This window comes from Vigna umbellata, chromosome 11 (genome assembly GCF_029865625.1).
Source record: "Vigna umbellata cultivar VRB3 chromosome 11, Vumbellata_1.0, whole genome shotgun sequence".
In the NCBI taxonomy this organism is placed as follows: Eukaryota; Viridiplantae; Streptophyta; class Magnoliopsida; order Fabales; family Fabaceae; genus Vigna; species Vigna umbellata.
Genome location: NC_142175.1, coordinates 20,348,800 through 20,364,198, shown reverse-complemented (window position 1 = coordinate 20,364,198; position 15,399 = coordinate 20,348,800). Strand labels below are relative to the sequence as shown.

At 35.0% G+C, this 15,399-nt stretch overlaps 1 long non-coding RNA gene and 2 pseudogenes across 1 annotated transcript; all 3 read right to left on the bottom strand.

Moving 5' to 3' along the window:
* Positions 1–223: 223 nt before the first annotated feature.
* On the bottom strand, positions 224–2,957 carry LOC148191127 (uncharacterized). The gene is made up of 5 exons (XR_015782898.1): positions 2,557–2,957; positions 2,357–2,442; positions 751–826; positions 444–554; positions 224–369 (listed from the first exon to the last, which is right to left on the bottom strand). It is a non-coding gene; the product is annotated as an uncharacterized LOC148191127 (long non-coding RNA).
* Positions 2,958–5,232: 2,275 nt separating this feature from the next.
* LOC148191126 (uncharacterized) lies at positions 5,233–6,700 on the bottom strand (annotated as a pseudogene).
* An 85-nt stretch (positions 6,701–6,785) lies between these two features.
* Positions 6,786–15,152, bottom strand: LOC148191125 (uncharacterized; annotated as a pseudogene).
* Between the last annotated feature and the right edge of the window lie 247 nt (positions 15,153–15,399).

The following is a 15,399-nucleotide window of genomic DNA, read 5'->3' as shown; positions in this document are numbered from 1 at the left end:
TCTATTTTGCATGGTTTAGTTTACCGGAGTTTAAAACCGCCGAGAATTTATACAGTTCATTTTTTTACTGTAATAAAGTTATATTATGATAAAAATGATTTTATTGACAAAATAAACAATAAATTAATATGAACTAAAATTGAATAATATTGTATAAAATAAACTACATTGTTCAACCTAATATCATTCATACAACTAATTGTTCATACATAAAAATTAAAAAGAAAGATGTTCATTACATATGTTCAATATAGATGCTCAATACAAATGTTCGATACTAAAAGCATGACTCATAAAGATATTCAATAACAATATCTAATTTTCTTCTTCATTACATCCATTGTTTGACTCACTCCCTTGATCAAATACCTACAATATAGCATAATAGTTAGTCGATAATATATTTAGTAAAAAATCATACAAATAAATTTAATAATTATTACCGATGATTGTTGAAATATTGCAAACTGTGAAGACAATGGACCTTGATGATTTTGCAACAACAGTGTCATGATTGCCTTCATTTCATTGACTTTTGATGTCAATAAAGATACCTATAACAGAAAAATTTATTTAAAAAGTGAGAAATATGATACCTGTAACATCCCAAAAATACAGCATAAAACCATATCTAGAATATTTACAGATAACAATGTTACAATTCAGTTTTGAGAATAAAAAGTATAGCTATGACCGAACGGTCACCAAAACTACTCTAATACCGATTGGTTATACAAAATAAAATCCAACCTAATGACCGAACGGTCCTATGGTTCCGCTTTCACTTCCACTTCTTCCAGAGCCTCTTCCAGCAACTCTTCTCCTTCTGCTCACATCCACAGGATGATTATTGCAACAGGAAAAGACAACCCAACGGACAATACAGACAAGACAGAAAAATAGAGTAAGCTTATGTAATTTAATTAATTCAGTAAAACTTATACTTCACATAAATCTAACATAATTCAATATACACTCATGTAACATCCAATCATGCACTTCCAATCAAAATTACACGTCAAAGCATGCAATGACTGACCATTTTACTCTGACTGCCCGGACTGTATGAATTCTGTGTAGCTACGACGTTTTTTGCACCCGGGTGATGTAATAGCTGGGATGCCCTCAACAACTGCCACCCGAGGTTAGTCCGTTCTGTCCAAGTTCACCTTATGGACTAGGACCTCATGCCATTCTCACACACGACTTACTCCTCTTTACTTGAGAATGAGTAATCACAAAATATCAGGATAACTGTCAGCTAAGCATAACCACATTCATACTCTACCATTTAATAACCACTCATGAGATATTCCTCCCTGGAATACTCTTTCATTTCCATTCTATTCCATTCATATTCAATAATACAATCATACCGAAATACAAATATATCCCATTTGAAATCAAAACTGAACAATAACATTCCCCAAAGACAAGACCGAACGTTTTGAATACTTTCTAGACTAACACAGCTGAACACTTAGTATAAGAGCGAGCGATCTTCCACTTATACACAGAACAGGACCGAACGGTCCATTCTAGATAAGACTCCTCATAAGTCGAACACTCGTGGTACTATTTGGATGTTTACTGGTTACTCAATAGTTACTACAAAAAGGTATTTTACTCGATAGAACTTCTAAGAATGTACCGAATACTAAATTTTTCATATCATTAGGCTTAACCGAAAATCATAATAACTATTGTTGGAACCTGAGAACTTAAACCGAACCCTACAAGATTTAACCGAATACTATTGACTTGGACCGAACACTCTTAGTTCCAATAGAGCACACAATGGGGTATGATAAAAATACCGAGCGCTTGGTTCAAAACCGAGTACTACTGAGATCGAACGCTTGGTTTAAGACCGAGCACTACTGAACTTAAATAAAAATGAGGGAATATATATATACAATTACACAACACTTATTTTCAATGAAGGATAAAGGTAACACCTATGACTGTAAGTACTATAGAATACATTAACTAAACGGTTTAGGAAGCATAAAGAGGAAACTATACTTAGACCGAACGCTTACTTACAAACACACTAAGAGAAAATCGATCGGTCATTAACTGAAATTCTCCACATAAGAAGAAATCCAGTCCAGACCGAATAACCAAGGATAAACGGAACAGTCAATAATGACTCTCGGTAACAACACAGATTTACGCATAATATTGCAACTCAAAATCAAACCCTACACCAACCTATTTCACATTATTCATATATCATCCGCTCATATAAACAAACATGCAATAATATCAATCCTTCATTTCCATCAAATGATCAAACAAACATACAACCATTCATATCAAAGAACCATAATCAAATTATATAAGCTTATCTTACCTCTAAAAGTAGCCGAACGTTCACAATTTGAATAGAATAGCTCACCACCAGAAATCTTAGAATCCTACGGGTCACGATTTGTGAAACTAAACCAAACAAAAGACCAGAAATGTGCTTAGAATTAGATGATAAGCCCATGCAACCAGAATCTGGGTTTGCATGTGATAGAAACGAACGTTCTAAGAAGAGGAGTAACTCACCAGCTAAAAACCATAACTTGATCGGTTTAAATGAAGGCCCTTGACGCCGGAAGAGTTCAAATGTTGCCTGATTGGTGATCGGAAGAAGAAAAAGATAAGAATTCTTAGAGAGAATGTGGTCGAATCTAGAGAGAAGGAGGAGAAAATGAGGTTCAGCAGTTTGGAGAAGAAGGGTGCATCCAAAAAGTGGGACCGAATTTCAAAATTTCAACTTATATACGTTCTGCACAAACCGATCGGTCCACTCTCCTGCAACCGCCTGTCTTCCACTTTTTGAAAATCTGAACCCTTTCATTGACACCTGACTTCCACTAACTTGGGGTTTTAAGGCTTTTGACACCCTGCACAAACTTGATATTTCTTTTGATTGAGACGATGTTGTAGATTCATATGTTTGAATTTTTTTCCTACATACAACGTAATCAATGATGCCAACATTAAAAATATTGCATTTGTATAAAGAGACAAACTATTGAGTTGGCATCAGTATACTTATAGTTAAACTTAAGATGTGTGCAAAAATAGTAGCAAGAATTGCCAACCAATAATTATATCACTAAAGAGATACACCATGAATTGTCACTAAAGAGATTATGACAATCCAAAGAAAGATCACATCTAATAATGCTTAACTATCTAAAATATAATGGTTTCTTACAATGAATGGCTTTGATTTTATCATACAGGAGAGATGATTGTTGGACCCACAAAAACACTATTCATGGATGAAATATCAACGAGTCTTGATAGTTCCACAACTTATCAGATTGTGAAGTACTTGCAATGGATTGTGCACCTCACTGAAGCAACTATCTTAATGTCCCTTCCCCAACCTTAATATCAAACCAAATTAATGAACAATATGGAAAATGCATTTCTCTTTTAGTCTTCATTTATCTAGAGAACGAAAGCAACTTTAATATTATTTCACTTGATTAGATAAATTTTTCAGGGAGCTAAATATAAAAATGAACCAATGATAAAAAATATTAACAGCTTAAGAAATAAGAAAATTTGACAACTAAAGTTGCTACTAATCCTTTGGACAACCTCAACTAAAGTTCTACCAACAACTCCTCTTTAATAGTTTTTTCCTAAATTTATTTTACTCCTGATCCAGCCCTTGATGACAAGTGCAAGATGAAAGAAAATACTCATCTTTATCTCATGAGATTCTGTGTAAATCCCATACAAAAGCCGTAAATGTTTAGTCAAAATACTGAGTAAGGCCCCACATGTGAGCCTTGTATACTGGACCATCTTTAAACTCAAGTGGAGAGCGAAAAACTGAAGACTAATATTCAAGCAATACATGCACATATTGAAACTGAAATTAAAAATTACATTGAAGCATCTCTTAAAGAAGCAACAAACACCAAATAGTTTTCGATAACCAGTCACTCGGAAAAATAGAATTAATCAAGAAATACTAACCTTATAATTATGATTGATTCACTTCACTTGTAAGCAAAGCAGTAACTATTCATATAAGTAACATAATGAATGCATTAATATGTTGAACTTGTGTCTTACCAATAACATCAACCAACCATGCCGCCTTGTGTGTTGGTGGCCTTTCTTGTTCAACTTCCAACAAAGTATTCTGATTTTTATCTTGTTCATGTTCATCTTGTACATCAGAATTTCCTCCTACTTCAGGTGGTGAATGAAGAGCATCTTCATTTGAGGGCTACACAAATGAAGATATATTAATTATAGTGGCCTACTTCTTTAAATTCGCATTTAAAATCAGTACATCAGGTTATCATTGACTTAAACTTGTCCAATGTATAGTGAAGTTTGGATTCCAATGAATAAACTATATAAAAATTTAAATACATTAGACAAAATATAAATATAAAATAATATCTAAGATATTATTCAGAAAGAAATAAATGTTAAGGACGAACTCTATAGTACCTTCTCCTACTAAAACCCTTGTATTTTAGTACTATTGCACTGTCATATACTATTCCTAATTTCATAGTTTTTCAAACCTTTGACACTTTTTATTTTGATAAAAGAAGATAAATTTTAGTGTAAAGTGAGTGAAAGTTTATTTTTGTCTGCTAACAAAGTAGAAAGGTAGGAGTTTCCATATTCACATGTTTGTAAAAAAACATACACACATATATTAATATAATGTTTGGTTTGCTGTTTTAAACATTAGTATCTATGTTTGGAAATTGGATTGTGAAATTGCAAAAAGAATGAAAATTGGGAGAGGAAATAAGAATGCATCTGGGGACTGAATAGGTGCAGGAGGCCATGCTGATTGAAAAACAAATGCATTTTGGGACTGAATATGAGTAGGAGTGCATGTGCTTTGGCTTGTCGAAGGTAGCTTTAGTTTGTATGTTCCTACAAATAAATGAATGTCAAAAAATGATAACAACATGAATAAAACAAGTATTAGACATTTAACAAAAGGGAGCTTACTTCTTTGAGGGGCAGAAAGAGAGGGAGAGGATTGGACTTGAGGAACTGGTGGATGATTAGTTGTGTGACCCTATGTATGAGAGGCACTTTGTTGTGTATGATATTTTGTCTCCTTCTTAAATTTCATTTTCTTCATCTTCAAGTGGTCTACAAACAATTACATAAATAAAAATTAAACCACCTCTATAAGATATAATAAAGAAGAAAATAAACAGAATAACTAAATTAAAATTAAAATTAAAACCTTGTTAATGGTATATTTCTTTCATCATCGGGAAATACTGTTTCTAAGTTTTGTTGTTGAAACGGTTCACATTCATGAAAGTTGTCAACATCATTTTCACCCATGTTGTACAAGTCTCTAGGCTTTATACGTACATGGATGCACCAATTTTTATCAAACTCATCATCTACATAATATACCATTTGTGCTTCTGATGTTTGAATGTATGGTTCATCATCATCATTATCACCGGTATGAATCAAGCGTCCAAAACATACACTTGTAAATCCCAACTCATCAGTCACAATCCCCCTAGAAGTAGTTGTATTAGCCCACATACATTTGAACAACACAACTGAGAAACGACCATGGTAGTTTATTTCAATTATGTCCACTAATCGAACATAATAAGGCACACCTCCAAATTGCATTTGATTATAACTAGTACTTGCCTAACTCCTTGTCCCAAATGTACCAAACACTCCACTATTTTTTGTTTTAAGCCATAAGTCATGCTCCAAGATCCTAAACTTGAAGCTGTTAACATTGTAGGCACTATATCGCTTTGCAATATCAATTAGACCCATGGCTAATAATTTGAAATCAGTTGAGTGAAGGCTAGTTGAGTCATTCCTTCTCTAAAAGGAAAAAAAAATAACATGTTCAAGTCAATTATTAATTATAACATAGAATGAAACCAATATACGTACACGACGTGAAAACCAATCTACAAATTCCCTATGAACTCTCTTGTCTATCAAAGATGATTGTCGACTCCGATTTCTCAATTGTCTCCGTATAGTGTCTCTAAATTCCCTACACGAAGTGTCCAAATTATACATAGTTACTTTCTAATAAAAGACTAATTAATACAATTGATCAAGTGAAAATACTTATTGAAGAAATGGGTCAACTATGGCACTGTTTGTTAGGATATGACGATGTGCCTGTAACTTTTCCTTTTCAGAAAAAGTGAAATAAGTGAAACCTCCAACTGCTTTTCTGATCGGTGGGAATAAAGTGCTTACAGTACAAGAGCCAATGCTCGGTTCATCATTAACACAACACAATCTATTGAACACAGTCTCAATTCCATCTAAGTATCTAGAACAAAAAGTTAAGCACTCTTCAGCCATGTACCCTTCAGCTATTGAGCCTTCAGCTTGTGCCTTATTACGCACATAAGAATTCAATTTTCCCAGGTACCTCTCAATAGGATACATCCATCGATAGGACAGGTTCTCCACGCTTGGCATCTTCTACTAAATGCACAATCAAATGAACCATCACTGTGAAAAAAGGAGGGAATAACATCTCCATGTGACATAATGTGAGGACAACTTTATCTTGTAATTGAACAAGTTGATCTATCTTCAAAACTTTATTACATAATTGTTTAAAAAAAGAGCATAGATCAATCAAAATAGAGGACACTTCTTTAGGGAGTGTCTTTCTTATTGCCAAAGGGAGAAGTTGCTCCATCAACACATGTGAGTCATGACTTTTTAGTCTTTCAATCTTACGTTGTTTGACATCAACACATCTACTGATGTTACTTGAGTAACCATCAGGTACAGTTATATTCTTCAAAGCTTTTAATGTGCATAACATTCAGATTGTGGTGCAATAAGTTATCTACCCAATAAGGAAGGTCAAAACATATACTTTTCTTAAACCATTGTAGAGTATCTACCTTAGGATGATCAACTCTGCGTTGTCTTTTTGAACTTTCTTCAACTATAGGTTCTTTCCCAAATTCAATGTGAACATTCCCAAGTTGCTGTAGGATATCATGTCCTGAGATTGCCATTGGTTGGCTTCTATTTTCAATAGTTCCATCAAACCTGCTATGACCCAATCTAAACTTATGTCTTCCATCTAACCATTGACGATGACTTATGATGGAATCCTATTTGACTTAGTCTTCCTTTTGTATTTTTATCTTTCCTAGCTTAGTTCTTAAGGAGCATGGGTTACTATAAATACCCAACTCCTCTCTTGTATTAGGACTTTTGAGATTAATGAGAATTAGGATTTCTGAAATAGAAATTATTCTCTCTTGAAAGTCAGGCTAGAGAGTCCTAAGACTACCTCTAGCCACCTTCCAAGCACCTTCTTCATTCTCTCATTTTTCCACGTTATTCACTGTGCTTCTCACTCCTCCACGCTGCACCACTCGTCAGAGGCCACATCTTCCACTTATCGCGTCAGCGTCCCGTGCCTCTTCTCCCCTTACGGATCAGAGGTACACATCCTCATTTTTACATTTCACGCTCGCAACTTCTTCTCTGAGAGCAATTTCCTCTCTCGTAAGCTCATTTTTCTTCAACCTCAGAATCCACTTTGCATATTTCTCGAGTCCGTCCACTCGAGAGTTCCTCTGTCACATTCCACATTCAATTTCTATTTTGCAATCCTAGATCTAGACTTTCCATCGATTGTTTTCCCCTTTTCTACCGTTTAATCCACTCTCCTCTGAGTAATATAGCTTTCCTACCGTTTAATCTTGAGTTTGAACCGATTCATCGGATCATTTTGAGATTTTCCCCTTTTCTAGGGTTTCCTTCGTGTCTCTAAGGTTATCTCCCGATTAAACCTTAGATCTTATGGTTTTCTTGAGTCTGTTCATAGTTTAGCAGTTTTCCTTCGAGTCAGCTCTCAATTTAGAGCTTCGTTTCCATTCCGCTGCGTCTTCACTCGTCGGAGAGAGCTTCGAGGAGGTCTGGTTCGTGTTCGCGCATCTTCAATCGATCTCTCCTCGGTGTTTGTCCATCAAGTGGTATCAGAGCCAGGTTGAACACGCTTCGAAGGTAAGTATCTCTGTTTAGATTCTTGTTTCAGGGTATTCGCGTCTTTGTTCATTCATCTTGTTCTGTCTCACGTTTCTGTTTCGCTTCTCTGTTGCGTTTCTTCATTTACGTGTGTCATCATTTTCCTTCTTTGTCTTGTGTTGTGTTTCGTGTTTTGAATCTCTTCATATGTTTAGGTTTCCAAATTCTGATAAGGTTGGTTGATCTGTGCATTTTTCTGTGTTTGAGTCAGTGTTTCATCATTTTAAATCGGTGCATTCTATTTTGAGTAAATTTTCTTTTGAAATCCAAGTTCAGTTTTGTCTAAAAGTCATGTGCATTGGTTGAAACTGATGTAGTTTTTGAATGTCCTAAAACTGATTTCAGTTGTGCATTTGATCGTCAAATTGTGTTTGAGCCTTGGTATAAACTCTATCACACCGCAAAAGCAATGAAACATTTAAATGAATGAGCTGGTTGATAGATATCCATTGGCCAGTCCAATTGATTCTTTAAAGTTGAAAAATGTTTTAGTCAAGATTCTTTTGATAAATTCATTTCTGGATTTTGAGCTGCTGTTAAAAAGCAAGTGCATACTACAAAGATCAATGAAAGGCATAGCCTAGATTAGTAGCACTTGTGAACACAGTTTAACCTTGTTGCAACAGTTGGCCGATCTGCATTACTTTGCTTGTGTCTATGTTTTTTTTGCGTTTCTTAATCTGGTTTAGCATTAGATCTTTGCTGGACATCTTGCATTAACTTCCTAGTGTCTTGTTTGAATTTTAATTGTTGTTTGAGTTTAGTTAGCTGATCAAAAGCTATTTGATTTCATTGAGTCAAAATTTGAGTGGTTAAGTTGCTTACATTGAGTAATTTGGGGGCTGACTAAGTCAAATTTTGAGATAGTGTGTTTCTGCACCTATTTGCTTTACAAACAAGTTTGTTTTAGTTGTTTGAAACTGATGATGCAAAGAAACCACGAGTTATAACTTCCCTAAGCATTTTCACTCTTTAAACCACCAAATTTTTGGCATTTTTCATTGACAAGTTGCTAGTTGGTTGCCTTTTCTAAATCTGTGATTGGTGCAAGTGAAAATGAGTTGTCATTGCAGCAAAAGCTTGGTCGTTCTGTTTTCATATAAAAAAAAAAACAATTGACAAAAGAAACATTTACATAGTTATAAAAAGCTGAAAGACCAGTGCAATTAACTTTTCTGAAATCTGATGCACCAGAAAACTGTTGTTCTCTATTAGCATTTCATCAAACAGTTTCACTCAATTGCTTTGAGCTTAAAATTTTGATGATATTGCAACTTGTTTTTGTTTCTTGTTTTATGAATCTGTTCTAGATCCTTTGGTAGGTTCAGTTTTTGTGCCTTCTTCTTAAATAGCTTTGTTTCTTGCTTGTCTTGGTTGATAACTCTGGTTTTGTCTCAGTGCACGTGTAAACTCTGATCTGCTGTTCTGTAATTGAGCTTTTGTTTGCTTTCATAATCTGATCTAGAGTTGTCTTAAGCAATAGATCTGTTGTGTTGTCCTTATTTGTGGCTGTCCTGTTCTGGTTTCTGACTTTGATCTTTGCCTAGCCATTTCTTTATTACGTGAGAAGTTTTTTTTTTCACTCTGGATTTCTGGAAATTGAAAGGAGGTTTGTGTGCTTGGTAGCATTTTAGGTGGTGGTGGTCTGGAATACTCTCCAGCTGTGTACTGCCAAGGGAGAATCTCCCTTCCAAACCTTTTCATTTATGTGCTTTAAATTTTTAAAAAGAAACCTCAGTGCTGTAAGCTTAGTAAGGCTAATTTGGCCTAAATTCCTTGGCACTTTGAAATAGAGAATTCATTGTTAATCTAACTGTTTTGTGATTGTTCATTGTGCAGGAAAAGAAATTGGATCAATTAGATTGGAGCAACTGTGATTTGTTGCAACTGGAACTGCAATCACTGTTTTTTTTTTTTTGACTGATTATTGATTTCCTGGAACTGTTATTTGTGCTTGTGAATCTTTAAACCGTCATTGCATTCATTTTAGTTAAAACATTGCCTGCTGAATTCATGATGTATTCACTGTTTTGAAAATGAATTGTGATTTCATGGTTTAATTGGGCAAGTTAAATGTTGATTCTGATTTGATAAGACCTATGGGAACTTGGTAGATGCATAGGATTTTCAAATAATGTGCTGATTGTTTTATGAGCATTTCTGGAAGTGCATCAACATTGTTTTAACTACCAATTTCTGCATTGCATCATGTTAATCTTTCTCCATTGATTTGATTAGCTTGTGGTGGTTGTCTAATCAGTTGGATTAAGGTTTGAACTTCATATATTTGAATCTGATGAAAATTGAGTACATTGGCCTATGAGTGCATATCAGAATTTCAATAAAATGATTTGAGAGCTTAAATAGCTGAGATTTATTTGTGCAGATTTCTATTCTGTTTAAATTCATTGTTTAATCTTAGCTGAATGTTCTGCATTACATTATATCACTTTTTGTCCATTGGTTTGATCAGGTTTGATTAATTTGGAATTATTGTTTAATCAGTTTGGTTTCAGTCTTGAATTACACCCATTTGCAGCTGGTTTAATATCCATGTTTATGTGTATTTTGCTGGAATTGGTATAATTTCTGTGTGCAGAATTGAACTGAATCAGTGTAGGGAGAAAGTGTAGAATATGTGTGTTGTTGTGTGCAGAGCTGATAAACATTTGGAGTCAAGAATTTTAAGCAGTAGCAGAATATCAGTAGAGTTTACAGCAAGATAGACCAACCATTTAATTAGGGGAGTTGTTTAATTTTGTTGCCTCTGGATTACTTAATTGTTTCTGTCTTACCTGGAAATTGATAGCATTGATGGTTGCTCTGCTGAATTGAGTGTGAATATTTGATTGCAGTTTGTCATTTGAGAGCAAAAACAATTTTATTAGTTGCCAGGATCAACAAGTGCACACGTGAAGGCCAGAGAATAAAAGGGAAGTTCTTACTGTTATGTGTTTTCATTGTGCAATTCATTCTAGCTAAGAAAATTTTGATTGCAGCTCTGTGCATTTACTTTGTAGGAAACTGATCAGGAAAGACCAAGAGAATTGATAGCCGAAGCACAAAGTGGAACAACAAAGTTGAGCATGAAGTGGACCAGTACCAAGACCGTAGGAGCCTAGCATAGTTATTTTCTTTTGTAATTGTTTTCCTTTAATTTGTTTGTAATAGGCTTGTGTTAGCCTACTGTTAGTTTCATTTTTGTTGTGTAAAAGGGCCTTTTATAAAGTCCAAGTTCTTTGGAAGAGTCCTTGGTGCTCTTTCAAACTCTTGGCAACTTTATTTGCTTTTATTTTTTAGCATAGGTAGATAGATGAATGTGTGATTTGATTTGTGTTTCTCGTAGGGGTCATTAGAGTCCGCTGGATTCTTAAGTGTTGTGTTTATCTGATTTTGTGTTCACGGTTAGGATGATTAGGCTAAAAGGGGTTAAACTCTAAGCCTTATCACATTAGAGTCCGAAGAGTCTAGTTTTTTTTGTGTTTAATTGTTTGTGATTGTTTGAGTTGTGTACTTTGTTTCTAAAGGTGATTTTAGTTTAAGGGGTAATTAGTTAGTAGCCTAAGACATTTCTGGCAAGGCAAGACTTGGTACTTAAGCAGCTCTTTAGCTCACCTCTCTTACCTGTGACTTGTCTAAGTGAGTTTTGAACCCTTTAGATTAAGAAAACTTTTAAAAACAAAGATGTCTTCTTATAGTTCATATAGGTCTTCTAGGTTAGATAAAGTTGATGAAATGTTTAAACAAGCTAGGAATCTTCCATCATTTGGTAAAGACATAAGAGCATTAACATACCTAGCTTGGGAGAAAGAAATTGATAAAATAAATCCTTGGTTTTATGAAGAGAGTGAATATTATGTCCTTAGCATATATCTCTCTAAGTTAGAAGAGCATGCAAGTGAGTGGTGGAATGAAAGACAATATCATGTTAAGAAAGGTAGAAAGTCCTCCATACGTGATTGGCATGATTTAAAAGCTTGCATGAGAAGAAAGTTTGTGCCTTCAAGCATTAAAAGAAACCTAGAAATAATTAGGGATTGCATTAATGATGGAAAATTATTTCTTGAGAGTTTAAATGATCATGGGTTTCTTCATAGAGAATTAGAATTTGGGGCAAGACTTAAGGAGATCAAGGATAAGAAAAGAGAAAGAGAGATTGAGAGAAAAGAAAAAGAAGAAAGGAAAGAAGAAGAGAAGAGAGAGAGAGAACAAATAGAGAAAAGAAAAGAGAGAAGAAGAGAGGAATTAAGAAGAGAAGAAGAGAGAAAAGAAGAAAAGAGAGAAAGGCAAGAAAGAGAGAAGAAAGAAAAGGAGAAATTGTTACTGATGACAAATCCTATTCTTTCAAAGACTGTGGGACCTAAAAGGGAAGGTTTCCAAATCTTTACTTCTTTTCCAATAATTGATTACTTTTCAATTTTTGACTTCTCTTTCAAACTAATTGTCATGAAAACATTTTCAAAATATGACAATTCAAATCTTGAGTTATTGTTATCTTTAAGAAAACAATTAACTCAAGATAAAATTGAATTTGGACTTCTAAAATTTTCAAAGATTACAAATCAAAGTATTAGAAGTTCTTATTCTCTTGTTTTTAAAGAAAAATTCTTTCTTGGATTAATATTAACCGAAGATATATTTGATGTGTATTGCAGATTCGTGTTTGATCCAGGAGGAAGAAAACTAGATCTAAAAGAATAAGGCCACTCCAAGATGGCCATGCTCCCAAAGATTGTGTGGAACTTCTTCATAAGGCGATTGCCAGATTTGAGGACAAATCTTTTCTTAAGAGGGAGGGCATGATGGAATCCTATTTGACTTAGTCTTCCTTTTGTATTTTTATCTTTCCTAGCTTAGTTCTTAAGGAGCATGGGTTACTATAAATACCCAACTCCTCTCTTGTATTAGGACTTTTGAGATTAATGAGAATTAGGATTTCTGAAATAGAAATTATTCTCTCTTGAAAGTCAGGCTAGAGAGTCCTAAGACTACCTCTAGCCACCTTCCAAGCACCTTCTTCATTCTCTCATTTTTCCACGTTATTCACTGTGCTTCTCACTCCTCCACGCTGCACCACTCGTCAGAGGCCACATCTTCCACTTATCGCGTCAGCGTCCCGTGCCTCTTCTCCCCTTACGGATCAGAGGTACACATCCTCATTTTTACATTTCACGCTCGCAACTTCTTCTCTGAGAGCAATTTCCTCTCTCGTAAGCTCATTTTTCTTCAACCTCAGAATCCACTTTGCATATTTCTCGAGTCCGTCCACTCGAGAGTTCCTCTGTCACATTCCACATTCAATTTCTATTTTGCAATCCTAGATCTAGACTTTCCATCGATTGTTTTCCCCTTTTCTACCGTTTAATCCACTCTCCTCTGAGTAATATAGCTTTCCTACCGTTTAATCTTGAGTTTGAACCGATTCATCGGATCATTTTGAGATTTTCCCCTTTTCTAGGGTTTCCTTCGTGTCTCTAAGGTTATCTCCCGATTAAACCTTAGATCTTATGGTTTTCTTGAGTCTGTTCATAGTTTAGCAGTTTTCCTTCGAGTCAGCTCTCAATTTAGAGCTTCGTTTCCATTCCGCTGCGTCTTCACTCGTCGGAGAGAGCTTCGAGGAGGTCTGGTTCGAGTTCGCGCATCTTCAATCGATCTCTCCTCGGTGTTCGTCCATCAACTTATAAAACAAAATTTCCCACCTTTGACAAGCTTCTTAGGAGTAGTGTCAAAATTACATCTCGGACATGCCAATCCTGTATGTGCGTTCCACCCAGATAAGGTTCCAAGTCCTGGAAAGTCACTAATAGTCCACAATATGGCTGCACGCATATCAAATACTTCATTCCCATACGAATCAAAAGTTTTAATGCCAGTGTTCAACAACTCCTTCAACTCTTCTATTAATGGTTGTAAGTAAACATCAATATCATTGCCCGGTGCTCGCTTTCCAACAATGATCATGGATAGAATGAATGAACTTTATTTCATACACATCCAAGGCGGAAGGTTGTATGGTATGAGAACAACTAGCCAAATACTGTGATTGGTGCACAAGTTCCCATATGGATTGAACCCAACAGTAGCTAAACCGAGTCTCACATTTCGAGGGTCTAAGGCAAATTAAGGGTGCATCAAGTCAAATTTCTTCCATGCTTCAGAATCTCTTGGATGTCTTAACATGCCTTCATCCGTACTTTCTGATGCATGCCATCTTATATGCTCAACTGTTTTAGATTACAAAAACATCCTCTGTAATCGAGGCTTCAAAGGAAAATACCTTAACACCTTTGCAGGAATCTTCTTTCGCTTATTAACAACACCATCATCGCCAATTGTATTTCTCTTTTTTGGCTTCCATCTTGATGTCTTACATTTCTTACAAGAGTCTATATGTTTGTCTTCTCCAACATACAACATACAATCATTCGAGCAAGCATCAATTTTGGTGTAATGAAGACCAAGCTTGTGACTTTTTTGGCTTCACATAATGAATTTGGAATTTTAGCATGTTCAAATGCATCTGCTAGCAACTCTAGTATCATGGACATAGCTTTGTCACATATTCTGCATAGACATTTGATGTGATACAACTTCATCAAGAATGAAAGTTTCGAATATTTATCACATCCTTCATATAAACTTTGTTGTCCATCTTGCATTAATTCAAGAAAAATTGTCCCATCATGACTTCTAGTATGGTTTGACTCTGCACCCATCTCGTCATCATCCGCCATGTCGTTGTTAGAGCAATGATCTGTAAATACATCATTAATCATTTCGCACATATTATCATTAATTTCAACTCTTCCACCATCTTCTTCGGCCATTACTTGAGGAGCTTCGGCCATTACTTGTGGCGCTTCGTCATTTACTTTTCTCTCCCCATGTAGAAGCCACACTGTATACCCTTTTGGAAAAGGTTTAATAATTAAGTGATCATATACTTCTTCACGACTTTGCCATTTCTTAAAATTGCATTTCTGACATGGACATATTATCTTTCTCCTAACACCACTATTAGTGAATGCGAAGTCCAAGGACGTATGCAATCCTCTCATATATTGACTTGTATTTTGAGGCATGTCTACCCATGATTTATCCATTAAAACGACCTCTGTTCATGCCAAGAGGATTGGAAGGTTAGAATAAGTGGCCTTATGGAATTTATACATAAGAAGAATTTACTAAACTTTTTATAAAACTAGTTATAAATTTGAAGACTGAATAGTCTCACTTACTTATGGAATTGAAGAATTCAAAACTAAGTAGTTCCCCTACTTAGTTATGAAATTGTTGCATGAAATAATTTAATACTAAGTAGTACACCTACTTAATATTAAAAGTAAATGG